The 22,149-nt window shown below is 42.1% G+C and overlaps 1 pseudogene; it reads right to left on the bottom strand.

Moving 5' to 3' along the window:
- Positions 1-269: 269 nt before the first annotated feature.
- On the bottom strand, positions 270-384 carry LOC132510565 (U6 spliceosomal RNA; annotated as a pseudogene).
- Between the last annotated feature and the right edge of the window lie 21,765 nt (positions 385-22,149).

The raw sequence follows: 22,149 nt of genomic DNA, 5'->3' as shown, positions 1-22,149 counted from the left end.
GCAGGGAATAGTTTGGTGGGGTCAGACATTACATACAAAGATAAGGGATCTGCATTGTTTCTTGTAGAGAATTGATTTTCTTTTTTTTTTTTAACATCTTTTGCTTTACAATGGTGTGTTAGTTTCTGCTGTATAACAAAGTGACTCAGCTATACGTATACATATATCCCCATATATCCTCCCTCTTGTGTCTCCCTCCCACCCTCCCTATCCCACCCCTCTAGGTGGTCACAAAGCACTGAGCTGATCTCCCTGTGCTACGCGGCTGCAAAAATATGGAACGCTTCACGAATTTGCGTGTCATCCTTGCTTCAAGTAGCAGGGGCCATGCTAAGCTTCTCTGTATCGTTGCAATTTTAGTATACGTGCTGCCGGAGCGAGCACGAGAATTGATGTTTTAAGGCAAAGGGATGCTTGAGCAGAGCTGTGCTTTAGAAGAGTCATAGTAGAATAATTTTGAAGATACGGGTAATAGCTAATGTCTCTTGAACACTTACTGCGTGCCAGAAACCGGGTTATTTTATTACATGCATTCTCTTCTTAAATCTCCATACAACCTATGAAGTAGGTACTACTCTTGTCCTCATTTTACAGCTAGGCAGCCTGAAGCTCAGGGAGGTCCAAGGGCACGCAGCTTGCAAGTGGTGGAGCAAGGATGAGACCCAAGTCTCAACAACTGCAGAGCGCACCCTCCTAACTACTATAGATCAGGCCTAGTGTGTACATTGCTCATGGCATCGAGTGTCCAGGAAAACTTGTTTCCTTCGTGTAGAAGAAGGGGCAAACCTCTAGATTTGGGATTTTGAGATACAGATATCAGGGGTGCCAGATTTAGCAAATAAAAATACAGAGCGCTTAGTTAAGTTTGAAAAGTAGCTGTAACAAGCTTTTGTAACTTATTAAAGGTAGCTGAATACAGGACATTTAAGGCACCCTGCATAAAGATGCAGGACAAAAGTCACTACATGCTGGACACGGCCTGCACACAGAGGACGCTTAGCAGCCCCACCAGGTGTGCACCCTGGGTCTGTCACGCCACTTCTCTGCCATCTTGGGCAAACCCACCTCTCTTCACCTCATTCTTCTCAGCTGAAAAATGTGGATAATAATATCTAAGTGAGATGATATAAAATGTCTGGTAGAGTGCCAGGCATAGAGTAGGTGCTCAGTAAATGCTTTGTTGGTGAACTGGGCAACTGCCTAGTTTCCAGAGAAAGTTTTTTTTTTTTTTTCCATTCAGAAGAACACTTAACTCTTACTGAGTATTTTATTCATCAAAGACTTGGCCTTTTATTCATGAAAAATATATCTTTTAATGGGGGTCATTTCTTGATGTTTCGTGTAGCCTGTATTTAAAAACATTAGCCATTTCCTCTAATAGGAAAGTTGCTACACAAGTGAAAAAAAAAATAAGGCAACAGAAACAATGCCCATTATATTATCTTCAAGCCTTTATTATGTAGGTATTAAATTTGAACTCAGAGGTCGTCACACTCTGAAAGTGTTTCCATCTGGAGCGCTCCATTCTCCATTCTGTTGGTTCAATTAAGCCTGAGAATTTAAATTATCTGCCTAACTCTAAAAATATGTATAGATACTTCTGAAAGTGGAAACGATTCCAGGGCTTAGAAGAAATGCTGTGGAGTGAATGTGCTCACAGCTCTCAGGCCAGGAGGGTTGACCCTTCCCGATCTTTGAAAGGTTGTGGAAAGACCGTAAAAATCAAATCAAATCAAGTCAAAATAGACAGCCTTTCTCTCAAGAAGAGCGTTTGGAAAAGAGGTGGAGGGATGGAAGACTCGTGTGTGAAAAAAACATACACACTCAGTGGGAAACATGTTTGTCTAAAAACATTAAATTAAAAACTCTGAGTGACAGCATTTCTTCCTTTCTTTCTCTCATTTCCAGTTCATTCTTATCAGAATTCTGTCAGCTCTCAAACTGACATTTTCCTGTTCTGATCTTTTCTCAGATAGTAAAGAGGGATTTTTATTTTTTTTATTTTTTTATGGGGCTGATGCAAACAGCAGATCCATCTACAGAGAAACGTCAAGGACGGTTTGGAGTCCTAAACCCTGACCCTCCTGCCCTCTCCTAACTAGCTATTGACATTGAACTTAAAAAAAGCGGCAATGCTGAGATGAGATAATGCTTTAAAGTGGAAGAGAACAGGGAGGGCTACAGGGAGGAAGTGGGGGGGGGGTTGGCAAGTGAATTTGCTGCTGGACCAAGCGTCAAACTTCAGGCTTTGAAAAGTTCAGTTTTGCTTCAAGTATCCGGGAAAGAAAATGGGCCTCATCCTTGAGAACAGGTATGGGGTTAGAGAGTCTCTTTGGAGGAAACTCTTATTCCAGGAAGTGTAATGTGGTCCCGTTTTCAAGATCTTTGGGGTCGATGAGCTGTCACATTGTTTTGTTTTGTTTTGTTTTTAAATTTTATTTATTTCATTTATTTATTTTTGGCTGTGTTGGGTCTTTGTTGCTGCACGCGGGCTTTCTCTAGTTGCGGCGAGCGGGGGCTCTTCATTGTGGTACATGGGCTTCTCATTGCGGTGGCTTCCCTTGTTGTGGAGCACGGGCTCTAGGTGTGCAGGCTTCAGTAGTTGTGGCGCACAGCCTCAATAGTTGTGGCACGAGGGCTCAGTAGTTGTGGCGCACGGGCTTAGTTGCTCCGTGGCATGTGGGATCTTCCTGGACCAGGGCTCGAGCCTGTGTCCCCTGCATTGGCAGGCGGATTCTTAACCATTGCGTCACCAGGGAAGTCCTTGTCACACCGTTTTTGCACTGGACCCGTGAATGACTCCCTTTGCTCGTGTCCTGTAACAGAGTTGGGCTTTACAATGCACGCGTTTGGAATTTTTGATGTGAATATCTAAAGGGACTTTCTCCATCGTCTCAAAACGGAGAAGTAGAAAGAACACGGCTTGCATTCGATTCTGATCCCTTTGTTCTCTGGATTCTATTAGCTTTGGCTTCTGTTTACCCTCATTTAAAGAGTCTTCTTCCACCTGAAATTGTGAATGTGACCTGCTTCCTCCCTAGCTGGGAACAGAGATAAAAAGAGAAATGATTTCTCAGAAAAAACTTGACTGTGCTATTGTGAGCCATCTGTTCTTATTTTCCTATCACTGGGTCCTGAATGTTCTAGAATAAAGCCCTGGCATCTCTGAAAATGTTTCCTCCATTTCACCACTGGTTAGAAATGCGGTTCAGTGAACCCATGACCGACGCAGAATAAAATTTGTGAGAGGGAAGCTTGGATTCCTTGGGGGTAGGGTTTATTTCATTTTAAAATGAGTCCTGGTACACCTGGATTCTCTCTTCTCACCTTACGGCAATTTATTTACAGAGAGCCTGGTGCCTTGATACTTCCGAAAGGCAGGGTGTTACTCTGCTCACACAGAAAGAAAGTGAGGAGTTCTCTAAATGTCTCCACTTTCTAGAAGCTGCTGGTGTCTTCTGGGCCGAGCCCTGGGGAATCCAAACCCTTTCCAGGCATGCCAAAGGCCAGCGAGCAGCACGGAGGACTCTAATCACATGATCATTGTTCACGGCCATGGGCAGACACCACTATCTCTGTCTCCTTTATGTTCATTGCTTGAGACACTTGAAATTAGGCCTGACACAGCGCTAACAAATGTACTACAGGGAATGAGCCTGCACTGGGCCCTAGGGAATGATCTAGAAGGCTTAATAGGTCTTTTCCATCTTTAATTTCCACAGTTCTAAATATGCTGGCTGCTTAGAAAGCAGTAGATTGATTTCCGGGCAGACCGGTTGGTTTTGAAAGCACTTAGTGGAGAGGATTTGGCTTTAGGTGGCCATACCCCTTGACCTTGACTTTAGTTTGGGCCTGGATTCTGAGAGCAGCCCTCAAGCAGCTCCTTTCACCTCCCTTCGGCAGAGAGCGAGTGGGCAAGGGGTGGTCCTAGGCTCCCCCCTGAGCTCATTAACCAGCCGCTATCATCCCTGTGCACTGGGGACTATGTCTTGTCTCTCTGGTTATGTATAAGCAGATCAGAGCACGGAAGCGGTGCTAGCTTGGCTCACCACTGCCTCACACCCCTCTGAAATAAGCCGAGTGTTCAGGTTTGATGGTCAGTCTTCCTTGGAGGAAGCCTTCTTGTGTCTTCTGAAGACGTGGTGAGTGCCACGATCACTCCTTGTCTAAGGTCAAGGGAACAAGTCTCACCTTAAAGAATGTATTGATATCTTTCAAAGCGGGAAGCTGCTGAAATGCGCGGTAGTGTGACTTCATATCACGACGCAGCTGGTGAATTCATTTTGGAAGTGGCCGGTTTGGAGGGAAACTTGCTATTTTTCTTTTGGTAATTGTTCCCATTGGTTTACCCTACCCCCATCCTCACCATGACGCAAGGAAGCAATTACAGGCAATAAAACAGACACAGCTAAGTCTAGGGAGAGGGGAGGGCCCTCGGAGGTTCCACATTTTCTTTGAGCTCACACACAGATTGCCTTTTTCTGGACATGGGAAATAGGAACAATCTCAGCTTTTCCATCCATAAGACAGGGATCTTAATTATTACTTGCATCACAGGAAACGTTATAAGGACTAACTAGCTAACATTTTTACCGTGATATGGAGATAAATATATATGAAGCGCACAGGATCTTTCATGATGGCTAAAAGTGCTCTTAAGAAGGAAACCCAGGCATTCACTCCCTTTGCATTTTCCATTTCAGGGTGAAATATACAGCTGGAAAAGCTACTTGTGACTGACAAAATGCTGGGACTAATCTCATGCTTTGAACTATTTCATCCAGAATGAAGGAGCCAGTTCCCAATTATTCCAACCTCAAGGTCACTCACTGAACCAGTACTTCAGGTAGAGGAGGATTACGTATGGGTGAGAGAAGAGAGGAGGCGTGAGGACCACAGGGCAGAGGAAGGGAAGGGAGAAAGAGAAAGAACAGAGGAGTGAAGAGGGCTTGCATTACTTTTCTTGTAAACTATCTGAATTTGAAATAATCATGGGTCAGCCTTGGTCATGCAGAAACGTGCCAACGCCTAGAGTCCTCCTCTTTGGTGTGCCACCCCCTACAGGAAGGAAGCAAATCCTGGCAAGGATCTTGCCTGCCTTGTGCCTGTCTGGTGGCTCTACCCAGCCTAGAGGTCACATTCAGAGGCATGGAAGAGGCAAGTACCTCTTCTTCCACCAGGCGTTTCATCAGGATTCTGTAAGCTTCAGATGTAACCCCTCTTAAAAATCTGAAAATGAAACGAGACACATTTCTGAGGTTGTCAGCAGGTAGGTCCACTGGCTCGTGGTAAGTAATCTCTCTGGGAGGAAGTCTTGGCTCTGATGTCTGTGTTGATCGTTCCGTGGCTCCCCCCGGCCGCCCCAGCGCAGGTCTATTCTCTGGGCGAGGAGGTGGTGATGATATTGCTTCTAACGACCAGACTGAAGCGTAGCCTCAGGCTGTCTTGCAAAGCCCCCTCCAAACAGCCTCTAATTAATTTTTATCCTGCCATCCCAATGAGTCCCGGGAGTGCAGCAACCCAACCAAAACCCCTCATCAAGTCATTTGGAGAAAGCTTTGAGGTAACACTTGCCGATTTCAGATCTCTGAAAGAGAAACTGTGGCAGAAGAAACCCCCAACCCTTCCCTACACTCCTCCACCCTACTTGTTTCTTTTCTTTTCTTTTCAGTTTCTCGTCTTTTCTTTTACAGTGGCCATAAGTCAGACCTTTCTCTGGCTCCCTCCAGCCCATAGTTCTTTCAGCGAGAACCCTTGAGATACACATTCCTCCTGCTGATGGAGGAGAAACCCTAATTCTCTGGGGCCTGGGGCTGGTTCTCCCTCTGGGCTGCCCCAGGGATCCCAGCCACCTTTGGAGGGGAGGCTTACAGCCTCTCTGGCTTGCAGGGGGGCCAGGTCTCCTCTGGGCTGCGAAAACACTCTTCAGTAGACATAATGCTGGAAACTGAGGGAAGGTTCCACAAAGAGGAATTTTACCCACTGAGCACATTAAAGACACGGCCTTCTACCCTCCCCCTTTGGAAGCGCTGCTGGCGGCAGCTCGGTGGCGCTGGCCGGCTGTCCATGCCGGGGGTCTGTGCAAAACTCCCGAAGGCCCCTGTTCAGGTGGCCTGTTTCAGGGATCAGAGACAGAAGGGCCCCTTCCGCCCTGGCACCGGCACGTGAGCCTCACTTGTTGCCTTCTATCCGGCTCAGAGTCCTTCCCAATCACCTTCTCCCACCAGCCTTTCAAAGCCCTCCCGGCCCCTCTGTTCATTCAGGATGCTTCTCCTGGGAACTCGGAATGAATGAAAATTTAGGAAGAGCGGCTGTTTGAAATGATGCATTCAGAGGTGCTGAAACCCAAACCACCCGCCGTCTGGGCTTCCTGGGTTTTCAGGACAAAAAGGTTGAGTGACTGTTCCCTTCCTGAGGTCTCAACAGAGGACAGTGATCTGGTGCTAGCGGCTCTGGTGTTAATTTCATGATCCCTGGGTGCCAGAGAAATTTCCTCAGGACCCGCTTGACTCGGCAGCCCCTGAGAAATGGGGCCATTGTTTCTAATGAGCTTCAGCAGTCTGACTCCTTTGAAAGAGTTAATCACAGAATCACAGGCCTAGAAAGGACTTCTCCGGCGGCTCCTCTGTGCCAGGTCCAAGTGGGTGAGAGCCGATCCTATTTTTGAAGATGCCCATGGAGCCCCACTCCAGTGACGAATCACTCGTAATTGTTCTCTTTAGTTTTAACCCCATGCGCTAGTGTTTGAAACAGATTTCCGTCTGTGCAGTCCTCGGAAAAGGTAAAAAGCCTTGCTCATCATGCAAATGGGGCTGTCCGTTTCCTCCTCCTCAGCTCTTTCCTGCCTCCCTGGATGGTGGCATGGCCCAGCGGTGAAGCGCAAACACTGGGGAATCGGACATGCCTGGGTATGATGTCTGGGTTTTATAATTGACAAGCTGTGCTACTACGTCTCAGTTTCCCTGTGTGTGAAACTGAGGAAATAATAGTCACCTCACTGGGTTGTTTTCAGGATTAAATGAGATAGTGAAAGTCACGTGGTTGCCTTGGGTCAGGGTAGGGCGTACTCTGCGGCCACAGATAGAAAGGCTCCCACTGGAGCGGAGTTGAGTGCATGTGGATTCTTGCCTGTCTGGCTGTTCTGTTGAAGATGCCAAGGGATACCTATGGGCCAGGCAACAGAGAGCCATGGAAAGAGAACCGGACTGCGAGTCTGGAGACCTGGGCCCTAGACACCGCTCTGCTGTAGCTTAGGCCGTGACCACTCTGGGCCTCAGTTTTCCTGTCTGTGAGATGATCTCCACCTGTCTTCCTGGCAGGGCAGTGGGGAGGGGAGAGACGCGGCTATGGCTTGTCAACTGGAAAGTGGCCTTCAAACGTGAGGCGCTAAGGGCCCCGAAGGGGGATGACGAATTGACTCCTCGGGCCCGTAGGCCTGCCTGCTGCCCTCGGAGGCCTCTCTAGCACCGAGCAGTGCCCTGGCATTTTGCTAGCCTTGCCCTGAATTGCTAGTGTCCTGGGAACCTGGAGGGGGATGAGGTTAAGTTGAAGTTGATTTCCTCACCTCTTAGTGCTCACATTTCCTTAGACTCTCAGTCCTGTTTTGTTTTGCAGGGACAGCCCCTGTCTGGGAGGACCCCTCAGTCAGGAGGCAGCATGCAGAGTGGCTAAGCATCGGTTGAGCCCAGGGGCTACAGGGCCAGACCCGGGCTCTGTCTCAACTCTGCCACTTTCCCAACTTGTGTCCATGGGCAAGCTGCCTACCTGTCTGTGTTTCAGCATTCTCCGCTATAAAATGGGGATGAGAGTAGTTTCCACCTGATAAGGTGAAATGACTACACAGAATGTGCTCACAACAGTGCTCTGGGACGTGGAAAACAGTAAATATTAACGGTATTATCATTAGTTGAAATTTTCTAGTCCATGCAGTGATGAAGCCTGACCAGGAGATTCCTGACTCAGTCACGGAACACCTCACTCAGAGAAGACACTCAAGTCCAGTGGGTTCTTAAGCTGCTGGGGTAGGGGGGCACATGGCTTGTTTGAGGAAATGATAAATGTTGTGGACTCCCTCCGCAGAAAAGTTAATATGGGTCCCAAATTTCACATATGTTTTTCAGAGGATTTCAACACAGCCAAACCACGGAATTACTGGGGTCCACAGACCCTTGGTTAGAAACTTCTGTTTTATCGCCTTCTTGTTTATGAGCTCATCAGGGTTATCCAAGTATAGCTTTGTATGCAGTGAGGATGTTTATCTGATTCAAAACTTAAATTATGGGTAACATCAACTGGAGAACCAGAAAGAAAATAAAATGTATGATATAACTGAACTGGAGCTAGACTTTATACAATCTCTTTCTTGAGCAGTATGCTTTTGACGTATGCTGTTGCAATTTTCGTCCAAGCCCGCACTGCTCTGAGAGAGCCTTGGAGACATTCTCTCTCTCCTTCTTTCCCACCCTTTGGCAGCTGCAAAGAGCCAAGGGTCACTGTGTTAAGAATTTCCAGTTCTGGAGAAATGGAACGTCAAAGTTGTGAACCTCTTAGTTAACAATGAAAGTTTCCTTATTTCAAGTGAGATAAAGAACTCTCTTATGTATGGTGTTTATAGGCTAGAGTTTGGAAGAACTTAAATTAAAAAACAAATAATAGCAAATACGTCCTTCGATATGATTATACCCTGGACGGCTCCGTTGTAATTTGCTAGGAATTAAGGGTTGGACCCACAAGAGTTTAATTTTCAGATTCAACAGAAGCATATTTCAAGTCTCCCCAAATACCTTCTTAAAAAACACCACTCTTGGCATGGTTTTGATTTATTTTTCTACTTCTGTACTTTGCAAAATTAATTTGCTGCATAGAAATATCTTTGCAAAATTAATTTGCTGCATAGAAATATCTTAAATCACTTTCCTGCTAAACCATGGTTGCTGTAGGGGAAGAAAAGGGGGAATCCTCTGTTTTCACTGTTAAGGCGTGATAACCCACAGAAAGAAACTGACTGAAAGCTACACACAAAAATAAAAGTAATATCAATATTTTTCTTTCTTAGAGAAAGAAAGGCCTGATAAGGAAGAGAAATGCACACTGCAAAATGTATTTCAGTTTCTCCACAGATATGTACAGTGAAATGGGCTAGAGACAGAGCAAAAGGCTGGGTGAAAGTAACAGTCCAGAATAATATGAAATGCTGAAGAAAATACGAGACCATGACTGAACAGGGTGGGAGGGAAATGGTGGATGAAGAAGGGATGTATTTGGGTAAGACAGCTGCACAAATGGTGGGGGCAGGGAAGAGAAAGCCATAGTAATCACTAGTTACCTTCTTTGCACATGTATATCTTTCTATCTCCCCCATTGCCAGACACATGCCTGTGCATATTAGATACTCAATAAATAAAGAGAGACAAAGAGAACATGTAAAAAACCCAGAAGCTTTGAAATTAATTTTGACTTAGATGTGCACTTTATCCAGGCTATGAATTTACCATTATTATCAATTGCTATCTGTTTCCCTTGCAATACTGATTTTTTTTGGTGTGTGTATATGGTTGCATGTATGTGGTTTAAATGCTGTTCACAGATCATCAACTGCTTGCATCCTAGCCTTCAGAAGCTCTACGCCAAATGAGATAACTAGAGTTTCCTCCTTATGATGGTGGGGCGGGTAGCACTATCCTTAGGACTAAAATAGGAGTAAGAAGAATCATATCACTGTGAGGCTGGGGCCTCCTGTGGATCTGGGTCAGCAGTCTCCCATTCTGATTCTAGGGACTGTGGTACAGCCTGGGGATAACGTATCTGTAGATTATAGACAACTGCTTAAATTTCTTCTTTGGAGAATAGTTTCTGAATTGGGGATTGAAAACATAAAGAGATGAGAAGCAAAGGAAGAGAGAGATTAATGTTTTAGTCAACACTCAACAGAATATCAATCCTGCCAAGTAAAAAAGTATTGACATGGTTTGAGAGACTCAGGATTAAGCAGAACATTTGAAATGTCATACTGTGCAGCTATTGAATGAAAATGTTCTATATTTGGTTAATTGGCCTACACACCCCTTATAATTATCTCTAGCCCCAAATAATGGATTGATACACTTAGGTGGCCCTTAAAAAATGTCATTCACCAGAAAGAGGCTTAGAGAGGACTCTACCCCATTGTTTCAGTGGTGCTTGAAATAACTGCAAAGGGTCACACGTCATGAATGGTAGGCACTGAGCAACATTCCTTGAATAAACAGGGAGCCAAGAGCTCCTGGATGGTAGGCTCTCTGGAGAGCAATGGAGCCTGGACACTGGTATTAATATGGTGACCCCTAGTGTTTCATCGTGGTAGCACCACTTGGAATCATACCAGCACCCTGGCCTATGTGGGGCTTCTCCATAATCTTCCGATTGAGGGAGTTATTGCCCATCATAATTGTTTACGTCTTTAAAACCACCATGTTAAACAAAACCCTCTTCAACTTTAATGCATTTTCCTGCACAGTATCCATTTCCAACCCCTGCCGAATAGAGTTGTCTTGACATTGTTTTTTCTTAGAATGTGTGGCCTCCTGTCTAAGCATTTCAAAGATCAAGACATATCAATTCATTACTGTGGTTGCAGTGTCATAAACAGTGGATAATGGCATCAACGGATGAATTGTTGGAGGAGGTGGGTATTGCTCTGCTCATGGTGTGGAACATGGCCAGCAGGGATTTACTAGGAGTACAGCACGCAGTGGGCAGACGAGCAAGCTGGGTGTGGTGAGTGGCACAAGTACTTGTCTGTTGAATATTTCACCTTGGCACTCTCATCCAGACATGGCAGAATATTATGGGTACAAAGAAAGCAATCTGATTCTGTATGTTCATGTAAGGAGAAGGGGAAAGTCAAACAACCCAAGCTACCTACATTGCTTCCTTATTATTTATCAGAAAGTGTTTCTCTGGACCTGATTTGTACAGATTTCTATTAAATGTGATATATGTCTTCATTTCCCATGCTACATAATAATAGGTAGGCACAGCCTGAAAATAAAAAATAATAATTAAAACTAGTTCAGGGGACGGGTGGGTAAAGGGTGAAGGGGATCGATCATGATGGATGGTAACTAGACTTACGGCGATCACCACTTTGGGGTACATACACATGTTGAATTATAATGCTGTATAACTGACATTTATATTAAAAAATTAGCTCATTAGTTATCAGGAAACATACCCGACATATCATAAATGGTCTGGGAATAGGCTGGCGGTTGGTTCACATCTCAATCCTTTTCACTCGATGGTTACTGCCCTGTTTCATCAGATATAAAAGATTCTGCTTGTCAGTGTTCCAAGTGTACTTGGGTGTCAGTAAAGGGAAAGGAGATAAGTAGAATATTTTATTTGGTGTTTTAAGACTCGAGTCACAATTCACCAAGACTACAAGTCTTTTAATTGTACAAGCACTCATGGCTATTTTTTTCTCTTCCAGGCGGGTATCTTTTCAACTCCCATAGCTAGAGTGACACCAGCTGACCCAAAATAGAGCTTGAGGACGAGTGTTCATTGTTCCATTGATAAACAAAGGACAGAAGCTACATAAACATACACACACGCGCACACACACACACACACACACACACACACAGAGACAGCAAATGTAATCCTGTCATTTCAATCAGTTCCTGGGTAACATCTTCATGGTTCCCTTTTTCTTGATCTAGACCTTGGGATTCAGTTGGTGCCTGGCTCATCTTTCTCTACAGATAGCTTCATTTATATACCAGATGGATATGTAAGGAGCAAGGGGCATTATCACCTTGGAAAGGGCAGAGATAAAAGGGGACCTTCATCTGTCAGCAGGAGGGAAACACGTTCTCCCAAGCAAAGTTGACTGCATCGGATCCCTCCCACTACCTACTTCTTTGTGATACTCAAATATGCCACAATATCTTTTTTATAAAAATCAGTTCTACCATCTCAAAACAAATCATCGATATCAAAAAATATCAACATGATTTCCTTTCAAATTTAAAAAGAAAGAAAGAAAAAGAAGCAGCAGATTTAATTATCAGCTCAGGGACTCTTAACCATATGAATGTTCCTTAGACTACAGAGCTCCAGCCTCCAGGCCATATGTATCCAGAGTCATCTGTGAATGGGTGGGAATCCTTGGGAACTGATGTTCAGATTCAACCACACCATCACATTCTTGGGAAACACTGCTAACGTCCAGTCAGAAAGGATGAGGATGTTTTGTGGAGGCAATATGGATGGTCCGTTACAGAATGCAGGAAATGGGGTACACTTGGGTATCCAGGGGACAGAAAAATTATGGTGGGGCAGACACACAAAATGATGATGAAAACGCCGCATTTATTGCTTAACTGCAATAATAAAATGCATGGTTGTCTAAAATAAAACCGTTGTACCAACAAGAAGTCCACAGTCCACTGCGTTTAGTGGCGTGTTGGAGTGACCCTCTTGCCATCTATGCCAATAGCCTCTTGTTTCCAAGGAAGCCTGTTTTATAGATACACATCAGAACATCTTCTTTTACCTTTTGACAAAATGAAACTGTGTCCTTGGGAGTTTCCCACCCATTGCTCTCTTGGCTACTTCACTCCAGTACTATTTCATTACTTATTGATTTTTCAATGCCTCTCTGCATGGCTGTAATTTACACAAGTCCTTATGGCCCTTAGCAATTCTTAACACCTCAAGGTAAGATCACCGACTCCACTAGAGAGAGACAGTCGGCTACTGTCTTTTCTGGAATGAGGAAAAATTGGTGAAACACATCGCTAAAACAAGTACCTTTGGGAGGCCTTGGTGGATGAAAAGGTAGCTTCACAAGAGTTCAGATGCACAATGAGAGCATGAACAATGCTAACTCCAAAGTGAATGTTGTCACATTCTTGATGTGCTGCTGAATTCTATGCAAATTTTATTTCAGAAATGAGGTAAAGAGTGTTCTGTAGATTGGCAGTACTTAGTTAAAAGAAAAAAAAAGGTCTGTGAAATAACCCTAAAGCTGATAAATGTGTATCTATTATGATTTTTAAAAAAGAAGAATCACTGCTCTTGTCAATTTGTGAAACAGATGTTTGCCTTTTATTGTAATCAATGTTCCACATGGAGGAGATGGAAATGAAAGGACATGTGTGCATGATGGAAAAAATAGAATAGAATAATAAATAACTTTGTGAGAGGTTTTGTTTGAGTAAAACACACCAGTGTTAAAAAGAGAAATAAACAAAAAAAATTGTATTTTTTTTCCAGACAGGTAGAACTTAGGCTCATAGTAATAAATCAGATCAAATTGGTAGAATTTCTAGTCCCACGTTTGGACTTTATTATTTGGCTTTTTAAAAGTTTATAATTAAAACTTAATCAGCTATATTATTACATATTTCTAGGGAATACTTTTTATTTTACCTGTAAAATTCCTTCATGAATTTCTACTTCATATATTTAGAGTTATGGTGAGAATGTGATTATAAATTTCAAGGAAAAATTTAATATTATTAACTAATCATACAAAAAACGGTGTGATATATTTTCACCCAAATATAGAGTTGAATTCTCTCTTCGTTTCTTTTACAAAGTGATATTAAATAAAAACATCCCCTGAAGGAGTATATCTTAGACTGGTCTTGTAGGGAAGCCATCGTCTGAAAAAACCTGATAAGTGTCAGACCATTTACACAGTATCATGTACTTTACCTAGCTATGTGACCCGAAAGCCATTTCTAGATTGTTCCAAAACAATGAACTAATCAACCTAACCAATACATAGAATTATAGAATTTTTTTTTTTTTAGCTTAAAGTGAGCTTAGGAATCAACTGGGTCAATTATAGTTTAATTTTTTGAAGTCAGTGAAAATACTCCGATCAAAGGAGCTATTTGGCATTTAAAGATTAAAAAACCCCAAATACTTGATGACATATTTTACTTTTCAATTGTCTATTGCCACTTACATTATTATTATTACTTTTTGGCTTTATGTCCTTCACTCGACTGTACCACCTGTTTTTCCAGTACACTAGAATTTACTGAGGCAATTGTAATGGACAATAGTTGTTGTTTGCTCTCTTCCCTTTCTGTTGGAACATGTACTCTAAATTTCTTTGCGGCGGGAGGTACCTTACTCTGTTCTCAGTCCATTTGGTTTGGGTAGGGCTGACCCAACCCCAGGTTCAAGGTTGACCCAAGCCTGGCAGTTGGATACCATACCACTGTCCACAATGATGGACCCAAGTTGAGACAATGAGAGCCCAATCCAGGACTTTGCTGGAGCCTTTGGCAGTGAGAGGCTCTCTCCCCTCGGAGTGGTAATGTTGGTAGATGTGAGCCTGGAGCTGCCAGGGACTACCACATGCAAATAGTCCCCCTGGAAATGAGGCAAACAGAACCTAGGTGGGTGTGGGAGCAGGGAGAGAAGGGAAGTGAGATCGATATTACTGTTTGAGCTGGTGAATTGGCTGATCCTGAAGCTACCTACCCCAGGCATTTTGGCATATGAAGTAATACATTCCTATTTTTACTTGAGCTAATGTGAGTTTAGTTCCAGTTAGTTTCAACCTAAAGAGCCTTATTAATTAGGGCAATTTTGTCTATGAACAATATGCATACTTCAAATGGATTTCTTTTTGCTCTGAAATAGGAACGTGTAGGCAGGTTCACTGAATTCAAAGGGGTTTAATGATTTTGTTGTCCATTTGAGAAGAAAATGTTGCTAAAACATCTTAGACTTGACCCTGCAAACTGCCTTGGTCTGAGAAAGACTCTTCTAGAGTAAGAGAAGAGTGTAAAAAAATCCTTAAAAATCATAAGAAAGAGGAAGATTTGCTACTTTTGCTTTGTTTTGTTTTAGGGAGTACTGAATTATACAAAATCTCCTCAAATGTACTGTGTTTCATTGACATCTACGAAAGCAAACAAAGAGCTAGGTGCAAACTAGGCATTTTTGGGGCTAAATTTATTAGAAAAAAGTTCTGACAGTTATTAACGCTTATTATATATATTAAAAAAAGTGAAAGGCACTTATGGCATGCCAGTACTTCTGAGGAATTTAATGCAATCTAAAAATGATCAGGCTGTTCTCTGAAGACTGACAAAATTCCAAGAAAACACCAAGAACATAAATCAATGGGAAGAGCCTCCTTTTTCTGTGGTTCACATGATCATCTTTGAAAAAAAAAATTTGAATGCAAAGATTTAAGCTCACTATTATTCATTCTACGGCTGCTGTAGCCCATCACTCACTCCTTACCTCAGGATGATGTGTAAGAACGCAAACCGTGTTAGAATGCATAGACGTGGCCCAAATCTGGGAGAGACCCAATATTTCTGAGCCCTTGAAATTCTCTGGAATAAGTACTGTTAAAAGAATGCCTTCAGGGACTTCCCTGGTGGCACAGTGCTTAAGACTCTGCATTCCCAATGCAGTGGGTCCAGGTTCGATCCCTGGTCAGGGAACTAGATCCCGCATGCATGCCGCAAACTAAAAAAGATCCCGCATCTGCAACGAAGATCCCACGTGCCACAACTAAGACTTGGTGAGATCAAATAAATAAATTAATTAAAAAAAAAAGAATGCTTTCATTTTGAACCAACTATCTCTTAGGCATTTATTTCCTAACCATCTTTTTCTGATGCTGTTGGCTGAAATGGGAGGCCAGTCAAAAGCCACATGGAAGAGAGATCTGAAGAAAATATAAACATTACTCAGGGCAAATGGCTCACAGAGTTTCTGTACTAAGGCAGCCCAGCCATATGGCCAAGTTGGCCCAGAATCAAAATCAAAGTCATAAGACCATTGGTATGGCAGGGGAGGGTGTTAGGGCTGCTGGAATCAGAATGACTATACTGTACCACTGAGAACTGGGCCAGCCAGATGGTGCTGAGGGAGCCAGACAGGAATTCCACAGGAGGAAGGTGGGCTTTGCCCCATTTTACCTTTCCAGAATCACCTCTCTTCCAGCTATGCCACCTGTTGGCCTTCTTTCACGTAATTCCCTTTTTGCATCTCTGTGCTTGTGATTATGCTGGTCCTTCTGTCTGGAATTGTTGCCTCCTTTGCTCCCCTCCTGCCCCGTTTAAAGACCTAACCATCCTGCCTACCTTACTCTGCTTTCGTTCCCAGCCTGCCTGCATGTTCTGAACTGCCTGGGGTGCCGTAAAGCTCCAGCCCTTTTCTTGCTTCCGTGTCTTGACCTAGCTTCTTTCTCTTTTTCTTTCTTCTTCTCTGTCCTCTTCTTGACCTCCTCAAACTATCGTTCAAAATTTGCCTCAAGCATCACCTCTTCCTGAAAGCTTCCCCTGATCTCTCATTCCAGTTCAGAAGGCTCTCCTCTGGGCTCTTCTAGCGCCTCCTAGAGCCTACTTTATGAGCACTTACTCCACTCTCCAATAGCCATTGGCCTACACCTGTATCTCTTCCGTGGAATGACCAAGACAGCTGAGATCATGCAGCCACTGACCTGGCGGTCCTATCACTTAGCGCCTGGTGCTTGGTGGGAAGGGCGGAGAGACGGTTGGAAGGAAGGAAGGATAACTGAACCCTTAATCCCTCCCATATCCTGCTGCACTTACACACATACATAATGTTAAAAAAATTCCCCCGTTTGACTTCCCTAATGAACAGGCCCCACCCTCTCCTTCAACAGAGTATAAGGTCTTCGAGGTGAGGATTCAAAGCTTCTTCATTTTTGTATCCCTCAAGATGCCTTGTCCACAGGGTGTGCACATTTGTTTCTGTTCCATAAACATTTATGGAAAGTTAAGTAGTATCACTAGGCCATAAAACTATGAATGCCATTCAGAAAAATCTCATACTGGACCAGAGAATCTTTCTAGCTTTGGACATTAAGAATGCTGATCCAGCAGACATAACTAGTCGGGTGGGATGGGAGCAGGGTAATACTTATATCAACAATACTAGCTGACACTTACTGAGCACTTACTATAGGACACGTGCTATTCTAAGAGCCTTATGTGTATAAAACCGCCACTCAATAATGCTCCATGGTACGTGAGCACGACCCCTGCTGGAAGCAGTGACAGCTGTGCGTCTGTAACTCGGGAGAGAGCTGGATCTGGCGAGCTTCAGCCTCGTCTATGAAAGCTGAGATTATGCGGATTGTCCCGAGAGTCAGCAGAGAGATTCATCAATTGCTCTCTGCCCACACTTGAGTATTTTAAGCCAAAATTATTTCAAATTCTGTTAAACTGTAATTTTGCAACTTGAATGGAAAAGATTCCTTTCTGAATTCCAAGATGTTTACAGTAAATAAACAGCAGGAAAGAAAGACAACCGTGGTGATGTTCTCTACTGTATAGTATCCTAATAATAATGAGTTACCACATAGCATCATAATAATAATGAGTGTAGATCCTGTACTAGGAGTTCTATACAGAGACAACCCCCACCCCTGGCAAGGCTGTGGTGTGGATTAATAACAGGAAGGAGTATAAATAGCTAGTCCCAGAAAACACTTAGACAGGGACCTGTTTCTACTCCAACACTACCAACAACCCCCGAAGGATAAGCATCAGTTCCCTCACTTTCAGAAAGATGACAGTGTTTCAAGAGATGGTAGGCAACTCCAAAGTCACACCATTAATAAACGGATGAGGACTTCCCTGGTGGTGCAGTGGTTAAGAATCCGCCTGCCAATGCAGGGGACACAGGTTCGAGCCCTGGTGCAGGAAGATCCCACATGCCGCGGAGCAACTAAGCCCGTGAGCCACAACTACTGAGCCTGCGCTCTAGAGCCCACGAGCCAAAACTACTGAAGCCCGTGCGCCTAGAGCCCGTGTTCTGCAATAAGAGAAGCCACCGCAATGAGAAGCCTGCGCCCTGCAACGAAGAGTAGACCCCGCTCGCCGCAACTAGAGAAAGCCCGTGCACAGCAACCAAGACCCAACGCAGCCAAAAATAAATAAATAAAATAAATACTTTGAACCAATTTCTATTTAAAAATAAATAAATAAATAAATAAATAAATAAATAAATAAATGGCTGAGTCAGAATGAGATTCTAGGTTTGAGTCTGTGTTCATCATTAATTTACAAGGGAGCTTAATCTTACTACTACTAAATTGTTTTATGACCCCTGGAAAGTGATTTCCTCTCCGCATTTATTGTGGGGGAAGAAATTAATAAATGGAGTAATGGATTTGGGCCTGGTAGAGATTCTGAGTCCTAGGACTCGAGGTGACCCTGATCAATGGTCTGGACCATACTCCCGACTTGAGGGCTGAGTCCCAGAATGTAGGTGTCTAATGAAATTTCAGAGGCCTTTCAAGAAAGGGTATATCTGACCCACCTTGTGATCTCACAGGGTTGTTACCAGGAATAACTAATAAAAAAGCCTAAGATGTGTCCAAGTGCCACAGTGACAGATGTGACTATACATAAATTAGTCTTGCAGAAAGCTACTTGCCTGGGGTCATCGTAAATTTCCGATGGTGCAACACAAGACTGATTGTATTTACTTTTGCTCTCTGTCAGGTAGAGAAGTGTGATAGGCCAGTAAAACAATTTAGTTGGCTGGTAAATTATCTGCAAGGCTGATTAAAAATAGGAAGTAAGCAATTGGTAAATTGTCAATGCACAGAAAAGAATACTCAATAACTAGATCCAGATATCAAATTAATTTAACACAGGGGTACCATTTCAGGAGGATGTTTCACTGAACATTGAACTCTTCTGATATTGTTTGGACTGAAATTACTCTGTGTGTGTGTGTGTGTGTGTGTGTGTGTGTGTGTGTGTGTATGTGAGAGAATGAAGCAGATGTGTAACACGGTGCTCATCTTGGCTCTCAATTCAAGATTAGGAAAGCAGTAAAGATAATACACAAGGGACAGCCATCCTTAGTGCTCATCATTCTAAAAGAGATCATTTGGTGGAAATTAGAAAGAAAACATCAGCCATGTAATAAATTACTCTGAGTATCCCAAGAATTGGAAGCTCCCTGCTATTGTTCCCTCTTCTCATAAATGATGTGCCTAGATTATACCATCACTCTAACATGATTACGTATGCAAATGATGCAGACAGTTATACAATTTACAATTTGGCTGAAATTGTTAGAGAACTGGCAAATGGACTTTGACAAATCACAATTTGAGGCTTTAAAAATGAACTTTTATCACAGAGCAAGAAAACAATGGATATTCAGCTGTGCTTATGTAAATTCCTCGAGCGACGTACAATAGAGACGCAACTGATGTATGCTCAACGACATTTAAAAACTAGCATCAACTCTTCCTTGTGGTTGGAAAATGGATGACTCAAAGATTGCTCTGGTCGAATAAAATATTGGATTAATAGGGAATTATCATCTATACCCCACATGGATTACCAATTTTAAAAGAATTAGACCACAACAAAATACATTTAATTTAATATTTCTTTGATGAGTCAGAGGCCACTTCGAGATCTTGCTCTGCCCTCAGGTCATCATTATGAACCACTATTGATACTGGTGAGGCCTGGGAGATAGTTAATAAAGAGATCTGGTCAACAGAACACAGGGAGTCTGCTGTTTTTAGACATTTATGTCAGGGTGTTTCCCTTTCAATTTTGATCCCTTTATATCCCTAGGGAAGCTTACAGTTCACTATTGCCTTTCCTGTCAAGGCCATAGCTTGGTTACATCATAAATAGGGTTTCTCAAGGTTCTTCATTCAAAGATTCTTATTGGCATCTGGAGTCCTCTCCTTTACTATCATATATTCAGTATTTTTTTCTATTAAATATATTTACAACAATTTTTCTCCCCAATCTCCTTCTTTCCTCCCTACATGTGGCCGCAATCTCAAAATACAAACAAACAGAACACTTAGAAAGGACCTATTTGTGCAGAATTATAAAAAGAGAACTAAACACCACCTTTGTCTTTAGATATGTTGATACACATCCACAGAGAAAGGATGTTCAGTCATTCAAGAGACTTCAAGCCAGAGGAAAGAGCCAGCAAGGTACTAGACGATATGCACTAGTTTCCCAGTTAAATAAGACCCATTTCAAGTTTACTCTTCTGTTACTGCCCTTTTTTGAGGTATAAATGATAGGGCCTCAAGTTAGACTGAAGTGGGGTTATTGACCAGTGCAGGGTCTAATGAGAAGGTTACTTGTGGTTTCAACATTTTATGTTTCTGGCCAGAGATATTTCTAACAGTGGCATTTGATTGGCATTAGTTCATTTGGTTAGCAAATAGGTAATAATGAATCCGAAAGAATGAATTCAGAATCCTGCAGACCAGTTGGCTTTGCCCATTTTCTAACTACAGACTAGGGATATGAAAGATTGATTCTAGCGCTAGTCAGCCATCTTGAAAATAAAAGCGACTCACTGAAGAGGCACAGTCGGTGGCCAGCAAAGAATATTTGGAAAACCAATTTCTACAGCATTAAAGATCAAAATCATGCAAATTAAAATAAGATAACATTTTTCCTGTTAAGTTCATTTGGAAAACATAGGAGAGCAGAGGGGAGAGGAGGGGAGGGGAGGAGGGGAGAGGGGAGGATGAGTAAGAGACAAAGGGAGAAAACCCAGTTGTGGCATGGATAAATAAAACAGCCACTCCAACATGGCAGATGGAAATGGAAATTAGCACAACTTTTTGGAAAACAGTTTGGCAATAAAGAGCCAAATGTATGTTCAAGCTTTTTGGCCCAGTAGTTCTACTTCTAGGAATCTAGCCTACAGAATTAGGGAAGCTGCCCTTTTCTTCTAGAACATTCTCTCTACTATGCCCTATGCTTTAACACTATTAGTGGCATACTTGTGTGAAGAGCCTCTGAGTTGAAATGGGATGATTCCATTTTTGAGAAATGAGGTGAAAAGACCTCCAGTAGAGAAAAAGATGTTCACAGCAGCCTTATTTGTGCTTGTGAAAAAGTGCAAACAATAGAAAAAATAATGGAATTGTTAATAACTAATGTTATATCCATATGATAAAATATTCTGTAAACCAACTATGACAAGTTTTCCACTGATACAAAAAATGTTCATCATATGAAAAAAAGAATATAAAACTGTGTAAACGATATGATATCAAGTGTGTAAAACATTATGTGTAAATACTGAAAAACACAAAAATCATAAGCATGATTATTTTGGGTGGTGACGTAGAGTACTTTAATTCTTTACAATTTTCTATATTTTCAAAGATTAAAAAAGTTAGCATGTTAATTTTTCTAATCAGAAAACATATTTACTTTTTTAAATGAAGAGATTAAAATAAAGTGGGAAATGTTTATATAATAGTGTTAAAAGTAGGATTCAAGATCGAAAAATACAGTACGTTCTTATTTAGGTAAAAACATGCCTAGAAAACTGAGTGAAAGTAATATGTTGGTAAGAAAGCTCCACAGGAAGCTACCTCTGGATGACGAATTATGAATGCCCATTCTAGTACTTTTCTGTACTTCTACTAGGTCATGTATTACTTTTATAATCAAAGTTAATGAATAAAATACTTAGAAAAGAAAAAGTTATTTTACAAAAGGAACCTGGATAAGAGCGTGCAGACAAAGCAGTGAACTCTTTTACCAGCATTGCCCAAACAACTCTGAAATGCCAAAGCAACTGTAACCCATCTGGTAGATTAATAATAATATCTTTTTACTAGTTTTACTACAGGAAATAATCATTTTTGTAGGCAAATAACAGTAACATGCTGGCAATTTCATATGATTCAACCCTGTATTAGGAACAGCACAACTGCTTACTTGTAAAGTTAATTACCAGAGTGTCTATTTTTATTTTTACTTCTGTCTGTTAGTATTGTTCAGAGAAAGCCCGAAATCTTATGAAGTAGCGATTCTCAAACTTTTTTGGTCTCAGGGCCTAATTACACTCTTAAAAATTATTAAGGATGCTAAAGAGCTTTTGTCTGTCTAGGTTATATCTATGGATATATTAGAGATTGAAAAAGAGAAATTTAAAAAATATGTTTTAATTCATGTAAAAAATAAAATAAGAAACGCATTATACATTAACATAAGTAACATCTTTTTATAAAAATAATTATATTTCCCAAACCAAAATAATTTAATGAGAAGAGTGCCACTGTGTTACATTTTTGTAAATCTCTAATGTCTAGTTTAAGAGAAGACAGCTGGATTCTCAGATTTGCCTCTATATTTAATC

Source organism: Lagenorhynchus albirostris, chromosome 19, assembly GCF_949774975.1.
Source record: "Lagenorhynchus albirostris chromosome 19, mLagAlb1.1, whole genome shotgun sequence".
In the NCBI taxonomy this organism is placed as follows: domain Eukaryota; kingdom Metazoa; phylum Chordata; class Mammalia; order Artiodactyla; family Delphinidae; genus Lagenorhynchus; species Lagenorhynchus albirostris.
The sequence above is the reverse complement of the archived record's forward strand: the minus strand, read 5'-3'. Positions and strand labels throughout refer to the sequence as shown.